Raw genomic sequence first — 24,276 nt, 5'->3', positions numbered from 1 at the left:
CTACATGCTTATGTACATGATAAAAACCCTAAAATGGCGAAAATATCATAAAACATCGAATTTAACTTGATTTTCGCTTTTGAATTTAAAGATAAACTAACACATGAAGCAAATGAACTTGGAATTAAGTCAAATTTGACATGGACACCTAGAATATCCATAGAAACATAATGGAGCTCTAAAATCTATTTTTTTTGTATTTTTAAATATGGAAATTCAAATAAAAACCCTAAATTTTGTGATTTTTTCCTAAAATGTTGATTCTAAAGGGGATTTAGGATATTAAATTTCTATACAAATTTCCCAAATTTTATGGGGTGACAGAGAACAGTAAATCAAGGATTTTTTCCTTTTATACTTTCTGGTTTTGACCTATGGTCGGAGCTGTACCACTCCGGCAAGTTGGATCGGAATCCGACGACTCTAGGATTTAGGGGAAACAGACAGGTTTCAGTAGAAAACATGAGAAAAATGGAATACCGATGGTAAAAAGGCTGAAATTGTGGTAAAATGTCCCTGACAAACAGATAAAGATTTTATCTTTTGACACCATTGGGATTAGGGTTATGGTTTGGAAAAGGTCATACTGTTATCAGAGACCTGAATCTCTGCGATTTCTGGACATTGGAATCTGTTAGACAGAAAGGAAAAATCCGGGAAAAATAATGAAACAGATCCCAAAAATCCCAAATTTTGGGAAATAACAGGAAAACATGTTAGGAACAACTTTCATGTTTAAAGTTTTTGTATATGGGCTACGGATTGAACAGACTTGGTGCATTAGGTTCTGTCTATACCCTGACGAAAGAAAATCAAGATTTTCCCAGGGGTCTGGGAAATCCGGTTGTTTGCAAAGAGTAAAACTAACTGGAAAAACTTCAAAATTTCTAGATCATCAGTAGATTCGATTATAAATCCACTGTGATTTTTGGAGAATGATCCAGATCTTCCACAAGGGTGGTTCCGGAGGTTCTTGTCTGCCAAAGCAGAATTTGGAATTTCCAGTGGGTTAAAAACCCAATGTCCATCTTCTTCTTTTTTATGAAATTCCGAATTTCAAGCTAATCCAATTTTTTTACAGAAGTTTAATGACACATAAATATAAAGATCATAAAATCTAAAAAATTTATTAATGAATGAATCTACGCAAAATAACATCTAGATCATACCTATAACCGAAAACTTATATATTCTAAACTAAATGTTAACAAAAACCACACAAAGTGAATAAAATGAATAATGAAAATGAATTAAATGCATTACTTAAATATAAAACTACATGAAATATGAGAATAAAATAAATTTGACAGGGTATGATCCATTTTAATGTTGGCTATTGGTGGTAGAGGGATCCGATCCATTTATCGGATGGATTACCTCATTTGCATAGCCTTGTCATAACAAAACCAATATTTCACGTTTTCAAATCCATAAAGCAAGGTCTCTTACCAACGTAAATCCAGTTTTAATTAGTTTCACATGGTATTCATAGCCTAACACAAAAAAAACTCATGTTAGCAAGAAAAATCCTCCAAATAATAAAAGGAATAGGCACTTTACCTTGAAAGCCTTGCTTATTTACATCAGTTGGAATGAATGCAAACGGAGAAGTCAGCTGCTTGGGCTGAAGCAACTTAGCCTTGTTGGAGGCTGCCAATGGTTGAAGATGAACTGCAACAAGTGAAGTGGTTGGAGGTACTGCTTCAATGGTGTTGTAGGCACCGGCTAGAGATACTTCAACATTGGAAAAGGTGGAGCTGCAAGGTTTGTTTGCTATGGAGGCTATTGGCTGGAACAATGGTTGATGGTTGTTGTGTTGGAGGTGAAGGCTGGACCGGTTGGGATGTAGCAATGGTGGCAAGGGTTGCTGGGCGTGAAAAGGAAGGCTGGATCTGTGTTAGACCGGATGCTGCTGAAGGAGGGTTGTTGTTGGAGGCCTAGCTGCTGCTGTGGAAGGTGGCTGTGATGGTGGTGATGCCTATGGTGGTGGCTTGGGAGCAAGGGCAGCAATGGCTGCTGCCAATGATGCTGAACCAGTGGAAGAACTGATGGAAGAACTGTTGAAGATTGAAGGCTGCGGGGAAGAAGATGGCTGTTGTGGATGCAGCAGCCAAGAGAGAAGGAGAGAGCTAAAGGGAGAGAGAGAGAGAGAGAGAGGAAAGGAGAGATGCGTTGAATGGGGAAGATAGGCCAGCCGTAACTCTCTTTTTATTTTCTTTTTTTGGTTTTCTTAACTTAGGGAAGATTATATCTTTCCCTAAGTTCTTAGCTTTAATTAGGGAAGGAAAGGGAAACAGCCTTTACGTGAATGGCTGGGCAAGAGGGAGGAAGGGAGAAAGGGAAGAAGGAAAGAAAGGGAAGAAAGAAGAAAAAAAAAAGAAAGAAAAGGAGGGAAAAAGGAAAAGGGAAAGAAAAAAATGGGAAAAAAAATGGAAAGTGGGGCTGGAGGTTTGGGTGACCATCTTGTGGGTCCCACCTCTCTAAAATAAAATAAATAAATATCAATAAAAACGAAAAAATAAATAAATAAAAAGAAACATTTTTTTTCTTTTTAATAAAATAGAAATGTAAATGAATGGGCCATCTCAGAGAGGGTCCAAATCCCACTTTTGAAATTCATTTTGACGATTTGAGGGGTAAAATGGTCTTTTCAAAAAGTTTCCAGACGAAACGAGCTATTTTTGGCAGTTTTTTAAACGAGCTCGGATTTTGAAGTTCAATACCCCGTTGCGAAGCAAATCCAGTGTAGAACTTGAAAATGTAATTTTGAAAGAAATCCAGATTGTTTTTCTCGAGAAAATGCTTTCAACAAAATGAGCTATTTTTGGCAATTTTTGAAATGAGCTCAGATTTTGGAGTTCAATAGCTCATTGCGAAGCAAATCCAATGTAAAATTTGAAAATTTGATTTTGAAAGAAATCCAGATTATTTTTCTTGAGAAAATATTTCCAAATTTAGACTCTCGGTGTGAAAATGTCAATTTTCGAAACCCGAGGTTTGAAATTGATTTATGAAAAATTTTAAAACTCAATCTGGATTGAATTTTATAAAATTGGAGTTCTGGACTTCGAAAATGAAATGAAATGTGATGAAATGTTATGAAATGCTGAGAAATGATATGAAATGATGAGAAATGACATGAAATGCTATGCGAAATGCTAACCCTGAATGAAGAATTTTGGATTTTAAACCCTGATTGGCAGTTGTACCAGTTTCAAAAAGCATAAAAACTAATGAAATTTGCGAAATGGTTGAAGAAATGGTTTTCGGGACTCTACTGGGTTAGAGTGACACTGAAAATTGGGGTTCGAGCTGGATTGAACTGAGATAAACTAGATTGAGCTGGGTTCTAGAGTTTCAGAACTCAAATGAACTGACCAGGCACTGACTCAGCTGACCTTTCCGACTGAATTTTCAAGAAAAGCTGTCATTTTTAGAGAAATAGTACGGAATGGTCACTGAAGCGAAGTGAATTACGAATCTGAGCTGGGTTTGAGCTATAACAAAGGTCAGTAATACTGACATGAACTAAAATCAAAGCTCGAACACTAGCTCAATTGACTGAACTCAACTCAATTTCAGCTGAAAGAGCTGAACTCGACTAAAATGGGCTCTTGGACGCTTAGAAATGGTTTTGAACTGAAACTAGAGCACTTGTACTTCTGGTGAACTCAAGTTAGACCCTGTGGAGTATGACTGACTATGACTGACTGACTCAAAGACAATTGGCTTGGATTTGAGTGAGAAATGAGCTCATTTTTGAAGAAATGATCCTATTTTGGCAGGAATTGTCAGAAATGAAAAAGGTCTTCTCACTGTGAGCTCAGATGAGCTTGGAATGACTGATATTCTAAATGTTCTGAACTGACCAGTGAGCTTTGTTGACTCCGACTGACTAGGGTCCAGGATGACCTAGGGGTAAAATGGTAATTTTCCTAATGAAAATGGGTAAAATGGTAATTTTCTGAAACTGACTCGGGGTTTGACTCCTACACTGACCTAATAGGGTTGGCACTGCACGAGGAGGGTTGTTTGAGAATGGATGAGGAAAATTTGGGGTGTTTACACTGACCATTTCCTTGAGGATAGTAGGGAGCTGAGAAATGATGATGAATCATAAATTTCGAACAGAAGGTTTTCATCTTCTCATTCTTGAAATGACTGTCATTGTCAGAAACAATGTCATGTGGTATGCCAAAATGACACAGAATATTCTTGTTAACAAAAGAAACCACATGTCGGCCTTTTACTGTACGCAGAGTAATAGCTTCAACCCATTTGGTGAAATATTCTATTGTGGCAAGGAAATATTTGTAGTCATTGGAGGCGAAAGGAGTAATCGGGCCTACGACATCAAAATCCCACATAGAAAAAGGCCAAGGAAAAACCACAGACTGCAAATATGTGGTGGGTGCATGAATGGAAGGTGCATACATTTGGCATTTGACGCACTTCTTCACAAATCGATGGCAGTCTTGCTGCATGGTTTTCCAATAATATCCTGCCCGAATGACCTGCTTGACGAGAGTTTGGTAGCCAGTATGGTCACCACAAATTCCTTCATGGGCTTCTTGGACAACTTCCATAGCCTCATCCTTGTATAAGCATCTAGCATACTCAACATTGAATCTGTGGCAGTAGAGGACATCGGCAAGGATGAAATAGCGGGCAGACATACACTGGATCGCTCCTCTTTCTCTTCTTGGCATTTCCAGTGGAAATTCACCAGTTTTAATGAAATTCTTGATATCTTGGTACCAAGGCTTTTCTTTATGATTGACCTAGTTTACTTGCTCAGCTGAAATGAAGGCAGGTTGATCAAGTCAGTCAACTTCAAAGAAACGACAGGATTCACTGTCTTTGAAGGACAAAATGGAGCCCAGAATGGCCTAGCCGTCAGCTACTTGGTTGTACTCCCTCCTGGTGTGATTGAGTTGAAACTCTTCGAAGCTATCCATGAGAGCTAAGACAATCTTCTGATAAGGGATTAATTTTGGATCTTTGACTTGCCACTCAGTGTTAACTTGACTGACAACAAGTAGTGAATTGCCAAAGGCATGTACTCTCTTGACATTGAAGTTTTATAAAATTTTGAGGCCTTGTATTAGAGCTTTATACTCGGCCATATTGTGAGTACATTGGAAACCAAGTTTGAGATAATACGAAATTATTTTTTTTTCTGAAGAAATTAACAAAATTTTGATCCCTATGCCAGACATATTCTTAGATCCATCGAAGAATAGGTTCCAAATTAGGAATTCTAGAATGACGCAGATACGATCATCAGGAAAATCATCTTCTGCCTTGATCTCTTCTGTCAAGAGAAAAACTACCAACTGATCTGTGATAGCTTGGCCTTTTATCGACTTTTGAGAAACATACTCTAAGTCATACTGCATCAGAAGGATTTTTCATTTCGCAATCTGTCCAGTGAGAAAAGGTTGCTCAAGAATATATTTAAAAGGAATGAGCCTTGATAAGAATTTGACTTAAGATGCCAACAAGTAATGTCTCAATTTCTGACACATCCATACTAAAGCTAGACATGTCTTTTCTATTTGATAATATTTTTTTTCATAATCGATAAAAGTTTTGCTCACATAGTAGATGGCATGTTCTATCAGACTTCCTTCTTCATATTGTGCCAAAAATCCACCGCAGGCATTTTGATTGACAGAGATATATAATAAGAGAGGCTTTCCCAATTTTGATAGCTTCAAAACGGGTGGATTAAAGAGATACTGCTTGATACACTCAAATGAAAGTTGGTGCTCTGATCTCCATTCAAATTTCACTTCTTTTCTTAATAGGTGATTGAAAGGTTTGCATCTCATGGCCAGATTGGAGGTGAACCATCGAATAGACTGAATGCGCCCCTGGAGGCTTCGCAATTCTTTGAGATTGGTTGGAGATGGCATATCGATAATTATTTTTTCTTTAGCAGGATCCAACTCTATTCCTTTCTTGTTGATCGTGAAGCCAAGCAATTTACCTGACTCTACTCCAAAGACACATTTCTGTGGGTTGAGCCTTAATTCGTAGAGAATAAGTCTTTTAAAGACTTGGCCAAGAGCATCGAGGTGGTCCTCCTCTTCTTTAGATTTGACCAGGATGTCGTCCACATAGGCATCCATGTTTTTATGCATTTGATCATAGAAAATAATGGTCATTGCTCTTTGATAGGTTGCCTCAACATTCTTGAGCCCAAATGGCATGACTGTGTAGCAGAATGTACTCCAAGGTATGGTGAAGGAAGTTTTTGACTGATCACGAGCAGCCAGCTTGATTTGGTTGTAGCCAAAATATCTCTCCATAAAAGAAAACATGGCTTGGCGCGCCATGCTGTCGATCAGAAGATCAATGTTAGGAAGTGGATAATCATCCTTTGGGTGACCTTGTTGAGATCTCTGAAATCAATACAAATTCGAACTTTGCCATTCTTTTTAGGAACTGCCACAATGTTTGCCAACCAGTCCGTATAATCAATGGTACGGATGAATCCTGCATTTAGTAGGTCTTCAAGTCCTTCCTTAACTTTCGGTGCCACCCGGGAATCCATTTTTTTTAATTTGTGCTTGACTGGCTTGAAATCTGGCTTTAGGATAAGACGATGTTCAACCAATTTAGGATCCAAGCCTAGCATATCTTCATAAGTCCAGGAAAATACCTCTTGATGTTGTTTGAAAAAATGAATAAGCCTTTCCTTCTTATCTGCATTCAGGCTGGAGCCAATTTTAAGGATTTTTGAATCATCTTCTGAACAACCAAAGGTGATGATTTATCCTGCTTCTGAATATGGGCAAATTTTGGTAATTCTTGAATAGCTGAGTCAAACTATGTTGGCTCTTCAATCTATTATGTCACCTTGTCGACCCTTGCTCTTGCCTTTATCTTGTGAATCCTTGTTGGTTTGGAGTTATTTTGAGAAAATTTAGGATTGATAATGAGCCATTTGATTGGTTTAGGAGTCATGATTTGACAATCCTGAAAATGCAAAGAAAAGAAAGAGAAGTTGTACACCCCAAAACAGATTTTTGTACAAAAGCAAATAATGATGACATAGACAAAATATGAGCAAGAATGATAGGTGTCAAGATATGAAGAGAAGATCAAAAACTTCATTGATTGAGTAAAAGCTGAGAACAACAACTGAATATTTACAAAAGACTCGACAAAAGACATAAAAGACTGGGACTGTGTTGTCCCTATAGGATGATTAAAAGACAAGAAAGAGAAAGCAGAAAACTATGGCATTATCTTCTTCATTCGGTTCCTTTGATGAATGTGGTTCTCTTGCCGGATGTCTGACCGTTGAACCCCAATCCTGAATTGGATGAATTTTGGGCAAGGATAATCGGCTCCAATCTGTCGTCTTCATTCTTTCCCAGACCCTTGAAAGGCTAATAGACATGCTTCATTAGGAGATCAAATTCCTTCTTTGTTTTTGAGAACTGAGGGAACAAAGGGTGATCTTTGAAAGAAGCGCAATTAAGACGTCCTCCCAGTTTAAAGAAATGTGATCCTTGTCATTGAACCGTTGTTATGATGTTCTCGGTTGGTTGAATTTCTTTTAGCTTCAACATTTCCAGACTCTCGCTGAGGTTAATTTCATCGCTTTCCCTGATACTAAGGATGTCTGCAAAAAAAGTTGGACGGGGGATCATGGGTTGTGGGAGTCTCTCTTCTGGATCTTCTCTCAAAATTATAGTGATCATACCTCCTTTTGACCACTTGATGCATTGGTGGAGGGTCGAGAGAACAACATTGGCATTGTGAATCCATGTATGTTCTAACAGAATATTGTATGTTGGCGGCACATTGACGACATGAACTAATACCGTATGCACTGAATAGTTAATGAAAATCTCAAGGAAAATCTTTTCTTTTGATGTCTTTCCGTGGTTGTCAAAACCATAAATTGTAATTGGGTCTGGCATGTATTCTTCTTCTTTCAACCCCGAGGCCATGGTTGTTACTTCTGGGCAAATATTGAGGTAGATGCCTCCATCAACGAGCACATATAGGACGATCATTCCTCTGGTTCACACCACTATATACAAGGCATTATTATGAAATGTATGAGGCTTTGGCAAGTCCTTATTTGAAAATGTAATTGGTGCATTGGTCATAGCCTGATTGACGATTTGAGCCATGTCGTGAGGAGTTGTGCTCGGTTTGACCTTGATCTTTTTTAGTAAATTATCTAGAACTTGTTGGTGTTTGGGAGAGGCATGCGCTAACTCAAGGATGGAAATGTTTGAGGGCACTAATTGGCTTCTGAACTGAATTGGTATCTTTATCGGATGCCTCATCCTTTTTCAAAGTAGATTTGAGGAAGCGCTTAGGAAACTCGGGAATCTGTCTGGCAACTTTTGTTGATGCCTTTGTGGGATCACTAGCTGAGTTTAACTTACTAAGGACCGAAATGATATTCATTTTCTTGGCGGAGGACTGAGCTAGATGCAACACTAGGACTTGGTGCTAGTCATGGATGTCCTGGTCGGAGCATGGTTGAATATGATCCTAGGGATAAAACAACTGCTCTGAAATGACTGTGGCTGAGTGGTTTGGGAAAGGTTTGGACAGGATATCTGGTTGATTTTCCTCCTTGTCTTCTACCAGCAAATTCTTGTTGATATAGTCTTGGATAATGTTCTTGAGAACAAAACAATTTTTTGTATCGTGTTCCACCATTCGATGGAATTTACAGAATATGTCTTTCATCTTTTCCATGACGACGGGAGGATCGACAACCTTCGGGAGTTTGATCATTTCCTTTGCAAGCATGTATTCAAGGATATTTTCGCGAGATTGATCCAGAGGAGTAAATTCTCTTTCATAACTCCAGCCATCATATTTCGGTTTTCCTTGCGATTTTGCCTCTGGTTGTGAAATTGGTCGGGAAGGCTGTTGTTTGATGAATTTCTCCTTTTGAGCCACAGAGTTATTCCTCTCAGACTTAGAGCTTTTTGAGTTTTTACCGTGATTTTTCTTACCACCTTTGTTGTTGATACCACTGCTGCCATTGGAGATATTAGCGAAGAAAGTGAAATGTGGCTTTTTCTTTGAATCGAGGTTGTTTCTGATAAGAGTGATACCCTCATAGACACCATTCTTCATTCCCATCTTGAGCCATTTGGCTCGCTCAGTTAATTTGATGAAAGACTTCGAGGGAGAGGTGGATATGAGACTCCTCAGGGGTTGGGAGAAATTGTTGATAATTATCTGAAGCGCATGCTCTTCTGAAATAGAAGTCTTCATCTTATTACAGATGCTCCTCCACCTACGGATGAATTCTCAGGATTTTTCATTTTCTTTCTGCTTTAAATTGTAGAGATGATTGAGAGTAGGCAGTGCTTCGGTGTTGAACAAGAAATGTTTAATAAACAAGTTGACCACTTTATCGAACTCTCGTAGTTCGATAGGGTTGATGTACTCTACATACATTTTGCTGATGTACTCTCCAAACTGTGTGGAAAACAGATGAATAGGGCTCTGTTGTCTCTTTTGAAACGGCTGCATTCTATGAAAAACATAGCCAGATGAGCGTTAGGATTGCCAGTTCCATCAAACTTAATAAATTTGCGAGGAAGATATTCCAGATTATTATCTCCTTCAAGGCCATCATAGAAATCCTCGGTGGTATAGATTTTCTTGCCTTTATCCCTAGCTTGCAAATCTTTGACCACGCGGATCACTTCTTTCAATTGCTGGTGAATCAGATCTTCCACTAGGATCCCACACTTGGGCTTGTTCACTGACTCTGGCTCTTCTGCTATTTTCATAGACTGTCGCAAAGGGTTTTGGATGAACATGGGTTGTTGTTCTTCTTATTCTGCTTCCGCTGACTCTGTATCCTCAGAAGTGTTGTCATGCTAAATTTTCTTCCTACTGATTCTGACCTGCTTTTTCAGAGACTTTTTCCTGATTTTTTTTTTGGAAGATGTCTTCTTTAAACTGGCTTTGGCTTGTTCTGACACCATTTTTGCCATCATTTTATGGAACAGACTGTATATGACGGGATCAACATCATCTTTCCCTTCTTGGCCTCATCCCCTGGACGATCTGGGAGAGTTCATTTCTTCTATCTCACTGTCACTTTGTTGTGGCAAAACGGTTTTCTTCCCGCTCCTCGTCTGAACCATGTTAAAATGACATTGTTTTCTACAGAATAAAGAATGGTTAAAACACGGAAGAAGTTTTTAGGATGAATTTGAGTAAAGGAAGAATTGAGGACTTGATAGACAATTTAGAGAGATTATCTCATTACCAGGGATTGGGTCGTCACAAGACTTATGACAATTGCGTTATTATTTTTATAATAACTAAAAAATGTGTCTTGTTACCTAGGCGAGGTCGTCAACCATGATAAAAGGTGTAGAGAAATTTTCAACATTTGGAGGAAATGTCCCATTACAAGGGAAAAGGTCATCACAAGGATTGTGACTAGTGCGTTGTTTATTAAGGAGTAAAACAACTGAAAAAAATAAACTTGGTATGAAACTTTTAGGAGAACAGAAAAGTAAATTTTATTGATGACAGATCAAAGACAAAGAAAGGGTGGACAGACAGTTTGCCACCACTCTTGATATTCAGAAGATACATTGGGTCCCAAAAATATGGAAAGAGGAATAAAAGAATCCCAAGTGTATTTGGCCGCATGGTATGCTCCGGACCACTAATCTGACTGTAGATCAAATTCTGGCATGATACCGGTCGGGAATCGAGTGTTGACATGAATCTATTGCTGCGAAAACTGCCTGAGACACCTTTCTGGCTGATAGTCTATGCAAAAGAATGGACCAAGTAATTGATAGCGCTTTCCACGTGCATAGGTGTAGCGAGGAACTAATTTCTACCGGTTGAAATAGTCTCAAACGATCTCCTCTTGATGCAGACTTTGAATCAAGGTTTGATATTGCAGAGCGGACTGCGGCTCCTTACCGTTGAATCTGAATAAACTGACCTTTAATAGCACATATCGTAGAAACCACGACTGTAGGGCATAGATGCATCCTTCTACCAAGATGGTCTCTCCGAGAGCAAAGAGGGTCAAACCCCGGTAGAGGAAAGCTAAGGCAGCCATAAAAACTGAAAGACGATGGGTCTGCTTACTTCTCCATCTTTGAAGGAGTTGGACAACTCTGATATCAATGAAATTCTGACCCTCATGAAAGAAAGCTAGTCCTATTGTGCATAGGACCATGGCTTGAATCAGATTCCCATTGATAGTCTGCTTGCCTACTGTCGATGCCAATTTTAATGCACAGTCATTCAAGTAGTTCGAGAACATCCGCGAAAAGGTGGCGAACCAAGAATAATACCACCGAGGGAAGAAGGGAAGAGTTTGAATGGCCCGACGATCCAGGAATCCTTCCCTTAGCTGATAGGAGACATGATCCTTGGGAAAGATGGTATCAAGTGAGTTGGACGCCATTGAATAATACTGGGGCAAGAAAAATAAAGAGGATCAGATAAAATGCATGACTTTATGGGATAGATAGAATTTGAAGAAATTGAGATCTAGAAACAAGAAGAGATATACACCTGGAATTTTGGAGAAAACCAAGGAAATTTTTTAGAAAAAGTTTTTCATGGTTTTGAGAAATTTGATCTGAAGAAAATGAAGAAAGAGGAAAATATACACCTGGGTTTTTAAATGGAGAGGAAATTTTGAAAGAAATACTCAGGGTTTTGAAGAAAAAATTATTCTAGAAAATATAAGAAATAAACAAGTATCACAGAATCACAGTTGCGCAAACAAGGATACACAAACAACACTCCCTAGAAGCTGACTCTAAATGCAATATTTAAAGAAGCTTGTAGGACCTTAATCCTAACTCTAAGGTTCAGATCATCTGATTCCAATCAAGATACGCCGATATACTCAAGACGAAGCTTGAAGTATGTGGCATAAGAATATTTCTTCGGTTTTAAGGTAATGGTTTCCCAACATCCTTGAGCGTCTGTCGATATACTTTGGACTATGGCCCTTAGTAAGTGGCAGGGAGGTGTTAACCCAAATAAGTGGTTTAGTTGTGAGGTTCTTTCTTGAACTATGGTTCAGTGAGACAGCCCAGGAACGTGAAGATCGGGACAATATAGGTGGGCACGTTTTGAAAATATGCTCAACGTACAAGAAATCAAATGGCTCTAATGCAAAGTCCTAAAGAGATAGAATTTTGAAAATAAAGAAGCATACACTTGCATATAATATTTATATTCAATCCCTAAATTGATGAGAGTTGTATTTCAGACCTAAGTCTAAGTGAGCATGCATAAATCTCCTCAATGTGTTCATACCAAACCATACTTAAATCCTATATGCATTATGTCAGCTAGAACAGAGTCTAGGCTCCTAAGGTTTGCATGAAATGAAGCTGACATTTGTAGAATAATGACAGCATTAATTTAATCAGACGAAGACGACGACGTTCCATCTCGGTTGCCACTTCTGTGATCGTTGCAAAAAATTTTCATTTTCCTCTTTCTTTCCTTCTTCATTTTCTTTTCAGCCTTTTCCCCCTTTTGAAGGGGAAAAAGAAAGAAAGAAGGAAAATAAACTCTTTTGCAAGGTCTCACTTGACCTTTATTTGAAAAAGATTTGAAAATTTACTCGCCTCCATTTTTGAAAAGTTTGCAGAAAAATGGAGAGACGGGATTCCCTCGTCGGTACGAGGTTCAACCGTTCCTGACACCTTTACCAGGGGTAATTGAACCAAGGATCAAATTAGTGCCTTTTACTTTGCCTAAACTTGTCTAAATGATTATTCTGAAAATCCTAGATGCACATTGAATCATGCTTGTGCAATGAACTTTGAAAATGATGATTTGAGATATGACGCATGCTTTCGAAAATATTTCAGAAATTTGGAAATTCTAAGTGATTTTGAAACAAGTTTTGAAAACATCTTTCAAAAAGTGGTTCAGAAATTGAACTTGTTTTGAAAAACTGAATTTTGAATCTAAACTTGGAATTTGAAATGAATTTGAGATTTAAAAAGGAAATTTTGGAAGTTAAAATCCTAACTGAGATCAAAGATTTGAAATAGATTAAAATTTGAATTGAAGAAGGAAGATTTGAAGTTGAAAATGGAATTTGGAAAAGAATGAAGTTGAAAAAGATTGAATTTTGAAACTGATGTTCAAAGTCGAATTTGGAGTTTGAATTTTAAAGTTTACAATGGAAATTGGATTCAAATTGGAATCTGAAATTGACTTAATGTTTGAAATCAGAATTGAACTGGGAAATTGGATTGGAAATTCAAGTTGGAATTTTGAATTGATTTTTGGAATTGAAGTTTAATTTCAAAATTGAAAATGAATTAAACAATTGAAACTTGAATTTTAAAGTTAGAACTTGAAATTGAAGTTAAAAATGGAACATAAGAATGAACTTAGAAATTGAAAATTAGAGATAAACTTTGGATTTTTGGAATTTGAATTCAGACTTGGGGTTTGAAATCATAATTGAATTTGAAAATTGATTTAGAAGTTCAAAGTAAATCTCAAGATTTGATTTGGAATTTTCAAAGTGAATTTCAAAACTTTAACTTAGAATTGAAATGAAGATTAAAACTCAGAATTTGAAATGGAATTCGAAAATAGAAATAATGAATTTAAAATATGAAATTCAGAAAGGTGAAATTCAGAAATCAGAATTAAAAGTTGGAATTTTGAAATATGATACTTAAAACTGAATGGAATTGAAAATAAAACTTGAATTTGAATTTGTAAATAAAGAATTTTAAAAAAATGATTTTGAATGTAGAAATAAAAACTATGTTTTTGAAAGTTTATTTCAAAAATCACTTGGAATTTGGAAGATGATTTGAAAGAATTTGAAAAAGAATGCAATTCTATCCTAAAAGATGAATGTTTTGAAAGAATTTAAAGATTAGAATTTAAAAGCATATTTTATTCTTTAATATAATTAAAATAAGACTAAATCATAATACATTCATGACTATGGTCACAAACATATTATAATATAATCTTTATTTAAATTTTAATAAAGAATAAATAAATTTTGTGCCTTTATAGGATTTAAAATAAAATTAACTTTTAATATATCCATGACTATGGTCACAAATATATCTTAAGTTAATTCACATATTAAATTCTGATAAAGGAAGAAAAGAATATTTCAAAAAAATATGATGATTTTCAAAAACATTTGTATGAGCACAGTGAAGTGCAGTGAGTATCCAGCAAACTCGCTTTTAAATAGTAGCAGTCGATTCCCTCTTGATTGAATTTCCCACATCATAAAATACTTTGACATTTCAAGTAATAAAACCTTGCTCATTTCAACTTCTGCAATGTCTAAAGAAATCATGTGGAAGATCACCCACCATGCATTGCTCCTGTTTAGTGAAACATTGGCCACCAGAGTTCGGTGACAATGAAGTGCTGAAATTCAGATTCAAGAACCAAACCTCTATTTGGATTGCTCTGACAGAAGGGCCCAGCTCATCTGCAGTCGCTGACTTGTGTGACATCTATAATAGGGAACCCATGACCGCACGAACTCGTTACCCTATATAGAAAGATTCTGGTATATGAAATCTCTAAACTTTGAATATACTTCCCCATAATTTATGCTCCCACCTAAATTACATACTGAAGTATATATTTGATTATATCCTTCTTTTTCAAGACAAATCTTAAAACTTACTCAGGAATTAACTGTAAATCCCCTCCAAATGTCAAAGTTATTGGCGACATGGTGTTCAGCAAATGGACTTTGAATGTGATTCAATCTTGTGGCTCTTCACACTATGAGATCAGCAGATGCTCAACAAATGGGGTCGAACATCATTCAATCATGAATATTCCTCATGAGAGATCAATTAGTGCAAATGAGATGAAAGGAAATCTGAATAGATGTAATAATGGAATGCAAATGCAGATGTGCAACAGGGGAGCTATGGGACGTGAGCACCTGTTTATGCAACCTTGGAGCCTAGACATACGCTAAGATGGGGTTCAGGGAAACGAAAACACCCTTTTATGCTATAGCAAAGCATGAACATGTGTTGTAATGAAAATTCAAGGGATGAAAGCATATGTTTATGCTATAGCAGAGCAAAAACATATGCTCACATCGAGACTGCAGAAATGAAGGTATATGCTTATGCTACAGTCAAGTAGGAACACCTACCGTGAAAAATATAAAAAAAGAAAAGGGAAATCAAACAAGAATCAGCAAAAGAACAAAGCAAATAACAAAATAACATGATTGCAATAAGATGTAGCAGAATTAGCAATGAATCAAAAAGGGATTTACAAAAAAAATAGAAATTTAAAGATTGCTAAATGAGATAAGGATGAAGGGGAGTACCGAATGAACATATATTCAATTTACGTAAACAAAAGAGATTGTAAAAAAAAAGATGTTGGAATGAAATCATTCCAGTAATATTGAACATGTGTAGGCCAATGCTGCTATATGCAGATCGGCACTACCACAGTGCTTGCTTTTAGACAATGGAGAAAAAAAATGATTCGTGAAAGGAAACAGAAAAATGGGAAAAGAGGAGAATAAGATAAGAAAATTCTTACAGAGAATTCGGTAGAGAAGGAGCCTCCGCTCGTATGTCAATACTGGATCCACCTCCTTCACTTGGATTGACAGAGATTGGGATTAAAGAGTCAATCCCTCTATATGCTGGGTTTGATCGATCGGGTGGTGATGCTTCCTCTGGAGGTTGAAGATGGATCAAACTCCTTCAGTCGACCAGAAGAGAAAACTAGAAAAAGAAAAGAAGAAACAGGGGAAAGAGGAAGAAGGCAATGAGAGGGTGAAGAGCGGTGCTATGATCGACCCCCTTCGGCTCTTTTTATAACAGAAGGCCGTTAGGGGGTTTTACAAAAGTGATCCCTCTACTTTCAAGAAATTTCAGAAAGAGGGCTCTTTTTACATGACTTTTCAAAAGTGTAACAGTTACTTTTTCTGAAAAAAAAAATTTATATTTTTGAGAGAAAACCTAAAATACGTGGAATTTAAGAGGGGTTTTGTAGGTGGGATCCAGATAAGGCTTTAAAAAAAATTATAAAATATTTCTATTTTAAAATATAAGGTTTTTTTTTTTTGAAAAAAGAGTTTTCTGAAATAACAAAATTACTTTTTAGAAATTGAGTTTCAAAAACAGATTTGGATCTGAGATTTTGAATAGGTATTCGAGTTTGGATCTTGTATTGAGGAAAAGATTGTTGTGGATCCAAATGGATATCGGATCTGGATGAGATGTCTGAGCTATTCTGAAAATTGATTTTGTATTTTTAAATTTTGAAAAACGGAAAATCCAGCTTAGAACTGGATTTGGATATCAGGATCCGAAATTGGGTCAGATAATGGAAATGAAATTGGATTTCGGATCTTCAAATAGTGATTCCGATAAATTAATGAAAATTGATCAGAAGTTGACCCACTTATTCAGAAGATGAGGGCCTGGGGCAAAAAGAAAATTTTTGAAAAATTTGGGGTGTTCACAACATGTGAACTTTAAATTAATTTCTAAGTTATCCAAGAATGATCTTGTTAGAGGCATACCTAGAATACCATATAAGAAGGATCACTTATGTGATGTTTTCCAAATAGGTAAACAAATCAAGATTTCTTTCAAAGCAAAAGATATAATTTCAACAAAGCATCCTCTTGAACTTTTACATTTAGATCTATTTGGACCATCTAGAATTCAAAGTTTGAATGGTAGTAAATATGCTTTTGTTATAGTAGACGATTATTCATGACTTACTTGGGTGATTTTTCTAAAAAGCAAAAATGATGTTTTTTCTGAATTTTCTAAACTTTGTAAAAGAATTACAAATGAAAAATCTACATCTATTATTACCATTCATAGTGATCATAGTGGTGAATTTGAAAATGAATCTTTTTTAAAGTTTTGTGATTTACATGGTATATCTCACAACTTTGCTTTTCCTAGAGCGGCTTCACAAAATGGAGTTGTTGAAAGAAAGAATAGAACTTGGAAAGAATGTGCTAGAACCATACTTCAAGATAAAAATTTACCAAACTGTGTTAAACTGTGTTATGTTTTAAACTGTGTTATTATTCGACCATTCTTACATAAAACATGTTTTGAATTATATTATGATCGTATACCAAAGATCTCATATTTCAAAAATTTTGGTAGTAAATGCTTCTTGTTAAATACTAAAGATAATCTTGATAAGTTTGATTCAAAATCAGACGAAGCAATATTTCTTGGATATTATTCTAGAAGTAAAGCTTATTGTGTTTTTAAGAAAAGAACACTTGCATTGAAGAATCTTTACATGTAGCATTTGATGAGAATAGTGAGCAAATTATACCTCTAAGCGAAGGAGAAGAAGTCATACTTCAATAAGAACCTTTGATAGAGAGCACTTATCTAGAAAATATTCCCCTTCCACCGGTTTGGAAAGAAGTTCTCAATCATCCACATGAGCAAATTATTGGAGAAATAAAGAGTGGTGTCCAAACTAGAAGACAATTGAAAAAATATATTGCAAATATTGCTTTCATATCAAAAATAGATCCAAACAATATCAATGAGGCTTGAGATGATGAATTTTGGCTTCTGGCCATGTTTGAAGAACTTAACCAATTTGCTAGAAATGATGTATGGGATCTAGTTGATAGACCAAAGGTCATCCGGTAATTAGAACAAGATGGGTCTTCCGAAATAAGTTGGAAGAAAATGGCGAAGTCATTCAAAACAAAGCAAGGCTAGTAGCACAAGGCTATAATCAAGAAGAAGTCATAGATTTTGATGAAACATATGCACCAGTGGCTCAATTAGAGTCAATTTGAATGATGCTTGCTTTTGCTAGCTATATGAATTTTAAGTTATATCAAATTGATATTAAGAGTGCATTCTTAAATGGATACATCAATGAAGAAGTTTATGTAGAGCAACCTCCAGGCTTTGAAAATGAGAAATATCCAGAAAAAATCTATAAATTAAAAAGAGCTTTGTACAGACTCAAACAAGCACCAAGAGAGTGGTATGAAAGACTATAAATTTTTTTAGAACAATCTGGTTTTTCCATTGGTTCGGGTAGACTCTCCTTTATTTATTAAAAATCTTAATTCAGATATTCTTATTGTGCAAATTTATGTTGATGACATAATATTTGGTTCTACTAATGATTCTTTTTGTAAAGAATTTGCTAAAGCTATACAAGAAGAGTTTGAAATGAACTTGATGGGCGAATTGAACTACTTCCTTGGACTATAAATAAAGCAAACTGAAGAAGAAATCTTCATCAACCAGGCCAAGTATACAAAAGAACTTCTTAAAAGATTTGGCATGGACTCATAAATCAAGAAGAAATCCTATGAGCACAACTACCTCTCTTGACAAAGATGAAAATGGTAAAACTGTAGATACTAAGCTCTATAGAGGTATGATTGGATCTCTATTATACTTAACTGCTAGTCGACCTGATATAATGTTTAGTGTTTGTATATGTACTAGATTTCAAGCTAATCCGAAGGAATCATACTTAATTATTCTAAAACAAATTCTTCGATACTTGAAAGATACTTCAGACTTTGGTTTGTTTTACCCGAAATCATATTCCTTCGATTTAGTTTCATATAGTGATGCGGATTTTGCTGGAAGCAAATCTGATCGCAAGTGTACTAGTGGAACTTGTCACTTCTTAAGACATTCCTTAGTCTCTTGGTTTAGTAAAAAGCAAAATTCAGTGTCACTCTCGACAACTGAAGCGGAATATATAGCGGCTAGTTTAGCATGTTCACAAGTGTTATGGATGAAACAAACCTTAAAAGATTTTGGTTTGAATTACTCCATAACAATTATTTATTGTGATAACACTAGTGCTATAAATCTTTCAAAAAATCTTGTTCAACACTCAATAACTAAGCATATTGAAGTGAGACATCATTTCTTATGAGATCATGTGTTAAAAGGAGATATTTCATTAAATTTTATACCCACTAATGCACAACATGCCGATATTCTCACTAAACCACTTAAAAATGAAGATTTTATGAGAATTAGGAGAGTGCTAGGCATTTGCTCATTTTTAGATTTATAATTTTTTTTTAAACATTTTGTTTTAAAAAAAAAACTCAAAATCTAACTTTTTAGTCGACCAATGAAAATCGATTAGTCGACTGATGGTTGTTTTTAAATTTTAAACGGGAGGGATACGATACCCCTTGGTTTTATTTTTAACAGGCAAGTCGTTTTTCTTTTTTTTAAAACATGCTCGTGTGTTTTTCCCTCTTCAGAAGTCGAACATACTCCCTCTCCTCTACCATTCTTGTCCCTCTTCCACAAACCGTAGGAGACTCAATCTCTTGTCGGTCGCACTTTTCTTCCTCATTGGAACCTTCTTGACCGTGACAAAGTGCTTCTATAGTAGCTCACGATTACGATGCCTCAGCATCCCTCTGCAGCACCGGTTATCCTCCACGACGTCGGACAACATCATCCTCTCACCGAACGTCATTCTTGAAGCGTTGGAGAGCCGACATCCACAGCATCTCCGCTTGTTCCTCTCTGTGACCTCGTCGATCAGCCACTCCCTGCGGCACTGCTTCTCCTCGACAGGTTCACTCTTTCTATCTTTGATTCTTGACGAACATGCTTCGTCAGAAAGCCACCTCCGCACAAGGTTCCCCTTCTTCATCCACACCGACAGGCAAGGGATGTCATGGATTCGCTCTTAGTCTACTTAGAAATCTCCTTCTATACGACACATTTGGATCTATTTCTAACCTTCCCATCTTACCCGGTAGAAGTATTCTTTTTCACGTTTATTCATGATATGATCTTGAGGCATTGTTTATAGGGATTTCACATCTTTTTGATGCATCTTCATATCGTGATTATTATTCGTTCTTGATTCATTTGTTTTACACAAATTTGCAAATCGCTCACGGTACCGGTCTTATTTTCTCTCTTGTTAAAGACGTTGAAATCGAGTTTGATTCCAAACTCCTTGGACAAATCCTCGATGTTCCATCTTCAGGAACTTTATTCAATTCTATTGAACTTAATGATGAAAATATTTTTGAACAAATTCTTCTTCCTGATACACCACATTGTCCTCCCTTCAAAAATACCAATCTTCAACCTCACGCTCGCATTGTCGGACAAATTCTTGTCCATAATGTCCTCCCTAAAACTGGATCCTTTGATTACTTTTTAACAGATCTTTCTACTGCTCTTTATGTCTTATTTGGAAATATTTATGCAAATTAGGCAAACATATATTTTACTACGTTGTGGAAACAAAAACTCTTTCTTCTGTATGGCTGTCTTCTTACCCGCATTTTCAAATATTTTAAAGTGCCTTTGACTAATGAAAAATCTGTTTCGCAAAAGGAAATCTTTAATGAAACTGTTTTTAAATGCATGAAACTTACCTATCTAGTTCCTTCATCATTTGGATAGCCTATATCTTCTGAACCATCACCATCCCCTCTATCGCCTCCATCTCAAGGCAAAAGGAAGAGATTCTCTACTGGAAAAGATGATGATGAAATTCTCAAACGCATTTAAGCTTTGGAACTTCAACAACATACATTTCGTAAAGATGTTACTCAGAAGCTTTCATCCATTCAGTCTGATATCACTAAACTCAAAGAGATGCTCGAGCAACACTTCTCTTGAACTTTGTTTACTGTTATTGCTTTGATAAAATAACATTTCTTTTCCTGAACATTGATAATTTCTAGGTATTAATATTTTGAACTTGAATTTGCATTTTGCTTATACTATGTCTGCACTTACTCCTTTTGATTATGACAAACGGGGAGAAAAGACAAACATGGAAATTGCATGAGAAAGCATTGAAAATTGCATAAGAACTCGATACCAATTTCTTGTTTGTCTTTAATAGAAATGCATGAAGTAATGATGAAAATTCAAAACAATCAATATGTGATATATATATGCTTTGATTGTGCTAACTTCTTATGTTTTGCAGCATATTGATAGGAGGAGTAAAATCTCCATCCATGCATCTAAATGCTCCATCTTTGACTAGTTTGTCATCATCAAAAAGCGGAAGATTGTTACGACAACGAAGCTGTATATGACATTTCTAGAACTAAATTTTGATGATGAACAAGTGAATCAATTGCATTTCAGCTAAGGGAATGAAGAAAGGAAACTTTGAAGACAAATCTATAAATGTAAGTTTCATTAAATGTCTTAGATTCTTGTAAGAGCCTTACTTAGAGTGCATATTTCAATTGCATTTCATCTAAAAAGTCTTTAGAAAAACTTTTCTAAAAGAACCCTTCATGAAAATCGTTTTAGAAAACTCTTTACTTAATTTTTCATGTTTATTATTTGACCAACAGACTCATCAGTCGACCAACTTTTTTGTGCCAATTTTTCAAAGCAAAACGTCAACTTTCTGATTAGTTGACTAATCGACTCTTAGTCGACCGGACTATGTTTGATTTTTGAAAATTTAGCAGGAGTAGACTGAAGGTTTTCTTAGTCGACCGGACAGAATGTTTGATTTCTGAAAAATTTGGCAGGAGTCGATTGAAAGCTTTTTTCATTCTACTGATAATTTCATCAGTCGACTAACTTTTCTTTAGTTGACTAAGTTTCAAACTCTAGATTTTAAAATGGTTTTGTTAAACATAGTAGTCGATCGACGATAACTGTCAGTCTGCTAATGTTTGATTTCAGTCGACTAACTACTGTTCCAGTCGACTAATATAGCCATTTTTTTATAACTTTTAAAAGGTGTATCTTTTCATTTTTTAAATGAATTGATCATTCAAAAGTGACTGTTTTGACACCCCTTCGTACCACCAACGTATGGATTGTTTCAACTATAAATATGAGTGCATTTCACACTCAAAAACATCGAATTACATTGAATTACAAAGATCAAATTCTTTGTTTTTCACTTCTATTCATTCAAGTATTTGTTTTCTCACTCACTTGATATTTTCACTCCAGTTTTTCACTCAAATTGTTTTGAGAGATAGTGAATTCGTGAGTTAAGTAATTCAACGACCTCAGAAGCCAGTTGCATTTCATCTGCATTTATAAGAAAGGCTCATAGGTTGAATGTAAGTTTGCTTACTTATATTTTTTTGTAAAAGGAAAGGTCTCCTTAGTTTAAAGGAGTTGTTTGCTTTCAGTAGGGTTGTTACTAAAAGTGGGACCATATTTGGTTTGTATGTTCTTGTGGTTACACAAGGTTGATAGTGGAAATCTCAAGCGGGTTTTGCTTGGGGACTGGATGTAGGTTAGTAAGACCAAACCAAGATAAAATCTTGTGTTCTTTGTGTGATTGCTTTGCGAATTTCAAATTCCTTCCAAATCCTTTAAAATTCCAAAGACGTTATTTAAAAGCACTATTCACCCCCCTCTAGTGCTCGTTGTCTCGATCATATATCACTTTCACTCTAAGTATGTGCATAATAGTGAATGTCTAATATAATATATATTTTATTTACAAGCAAAGTAACAAGTACAATTGTCATTTTATATATTTTACAAACTCAAGAATGAGATAAACATTCATTTGGGGAACAAATAGTAAAATGTGCAACTTTTGCAAAAGTGTGCCTGCGTACACTATAACGGTCAAAACCAACCAACTTTTCATTTTTCTTTGGATTGTTGAATAAAATGAGCAAATGTATACAATTGAGGTTTTAAGAATTCAAGCATTATCATTTAAAAGACCATACCAAACCTTTGTCTCTAAAAAGGTTTATATATATATTCTCTTTAGACTATGGTCGGTTTGCGATGAGTCATTGACAAGCTGTCAGTCCGCTGCAACCACAACTAGGCATTGGCAGACCTCTAAAGGCCTTGCAGTTGTGTCTGTGAAGACTACACCAAGCCGCGACTGGGGTCAATGTGACCCATCTGACTGTGCCCAGTGGGATGCAAAATATTTTGCTATGCACTGTGGCTGTCAGCCATAGTAGTGCATGGTCAGCAAGCTGGGAACCGAGCAGTTCCCAGTCTGTTGCCCCCCGCATTGGGTCCATTCCATCTTACCAACGAGACTCGGTCTGAGTTTCATGGGTCAGGCCTGATCAAATTGGATTGAGGCATACTCGGCCATATCATTTATACTGGTCTGGTTTATCCCATGGTAAAAAGGAACCAAGAAACGTGGGCTACGCTAGAATCGACCCTGCCCATTCCTAGTATACATAAATATTTTTTTTAAGAAAATTTTTGTTGAATCGTTCATGGTGATCAAGTGCCAGTATATCCAAAAAACCCAAGAATTGTATGGATCTAAAACTTATGAATGCATTCTCTTGAATCTAAATACAACCAGATTGGATCAAGCAAGATACGATCATGGTTTCATTCTAGTTCATAACGAATATAGATATTTGTGAAAACACATAGTAGTTATATCTTTTTTTTTCATATGACATAATCATGTATGTTTTTTGAATTCATTAGGCAGATCTAATAACCCATCAGGGTATGGATGACTAATCCATGTGCATAGGGGGATTTGAACCTGGGTCTTTCCCCCAAGTGCCAACAAACCTCTCCATTGCACTATGTTTTGTTTCATTGCAAATAGAGTTGTGAACATTGACACGATCCACTATCAAGGTGACACCACTTGGTCTGTACTGGGATATCAAAATCATAGCTATGGTTTCTCAATAATAAATAACAAAAGAAAATATGAATATGGATTTAACATGAACCCATTTGTTTTCAACTATCGATATATATGTGAAACAAATGGAGGTGTGCCTCTGCATGCACATGCACACAGTTTATTTAAACAATTACATATGTACTTATTTTTAGGGCTACTTAGGGTGAGAGATGACGCACAAAATTTGAAATGCAATAGAAGTATTTTATGATTTTTTGAAAAGTAAGAGCAATTTCATAATCTTAAAATTTAACTTTACAATCTAGAAAATTGTGTTGCTTTTTAAGACATTTTAGTTATTTTATAATCAGTTGAATGTTGCTCACCTTAAGATAAAAGAGTTTGAATTTGGATTACCCTATTTATATGCCAAGTTATGAAAGGAAAAATATTGGTTACACTCTCAAGTACCATATTCTCTAGTTGAAACTTGTAAACTTGTAGACAAAAGGTTTTCCATTTTTGTGATCAGTTTGCATTCAACATGGTCCATTTACTACAAAATGCACTTTAGATTGAGTGGTTTTGATGTAAAAGCATGATTTTATTACTACTTAAACTTTTATGCATCATGGACTGTTGAAATTTGAAGTTCTTAAAAAATTCAAAAAATAATTATAT

The sequence above is a fragment of the Nuphar pumila genome, chromosome 7 (assembly GCF_984573655.1).
Source record: "Nuphar pumila chromosome 7, dmNupPumi1.hap1.1, whole genome shotgun sequence".
NCBI lineage: Eukaryota > Viridiplantae > Streptophyta > Magnoliopsida > Nymphaeales > Nymphaeaceae > Nuphar > Nuphar pumila.
This window is presented reverse-complemented; position numbering follows the sequence as displayed.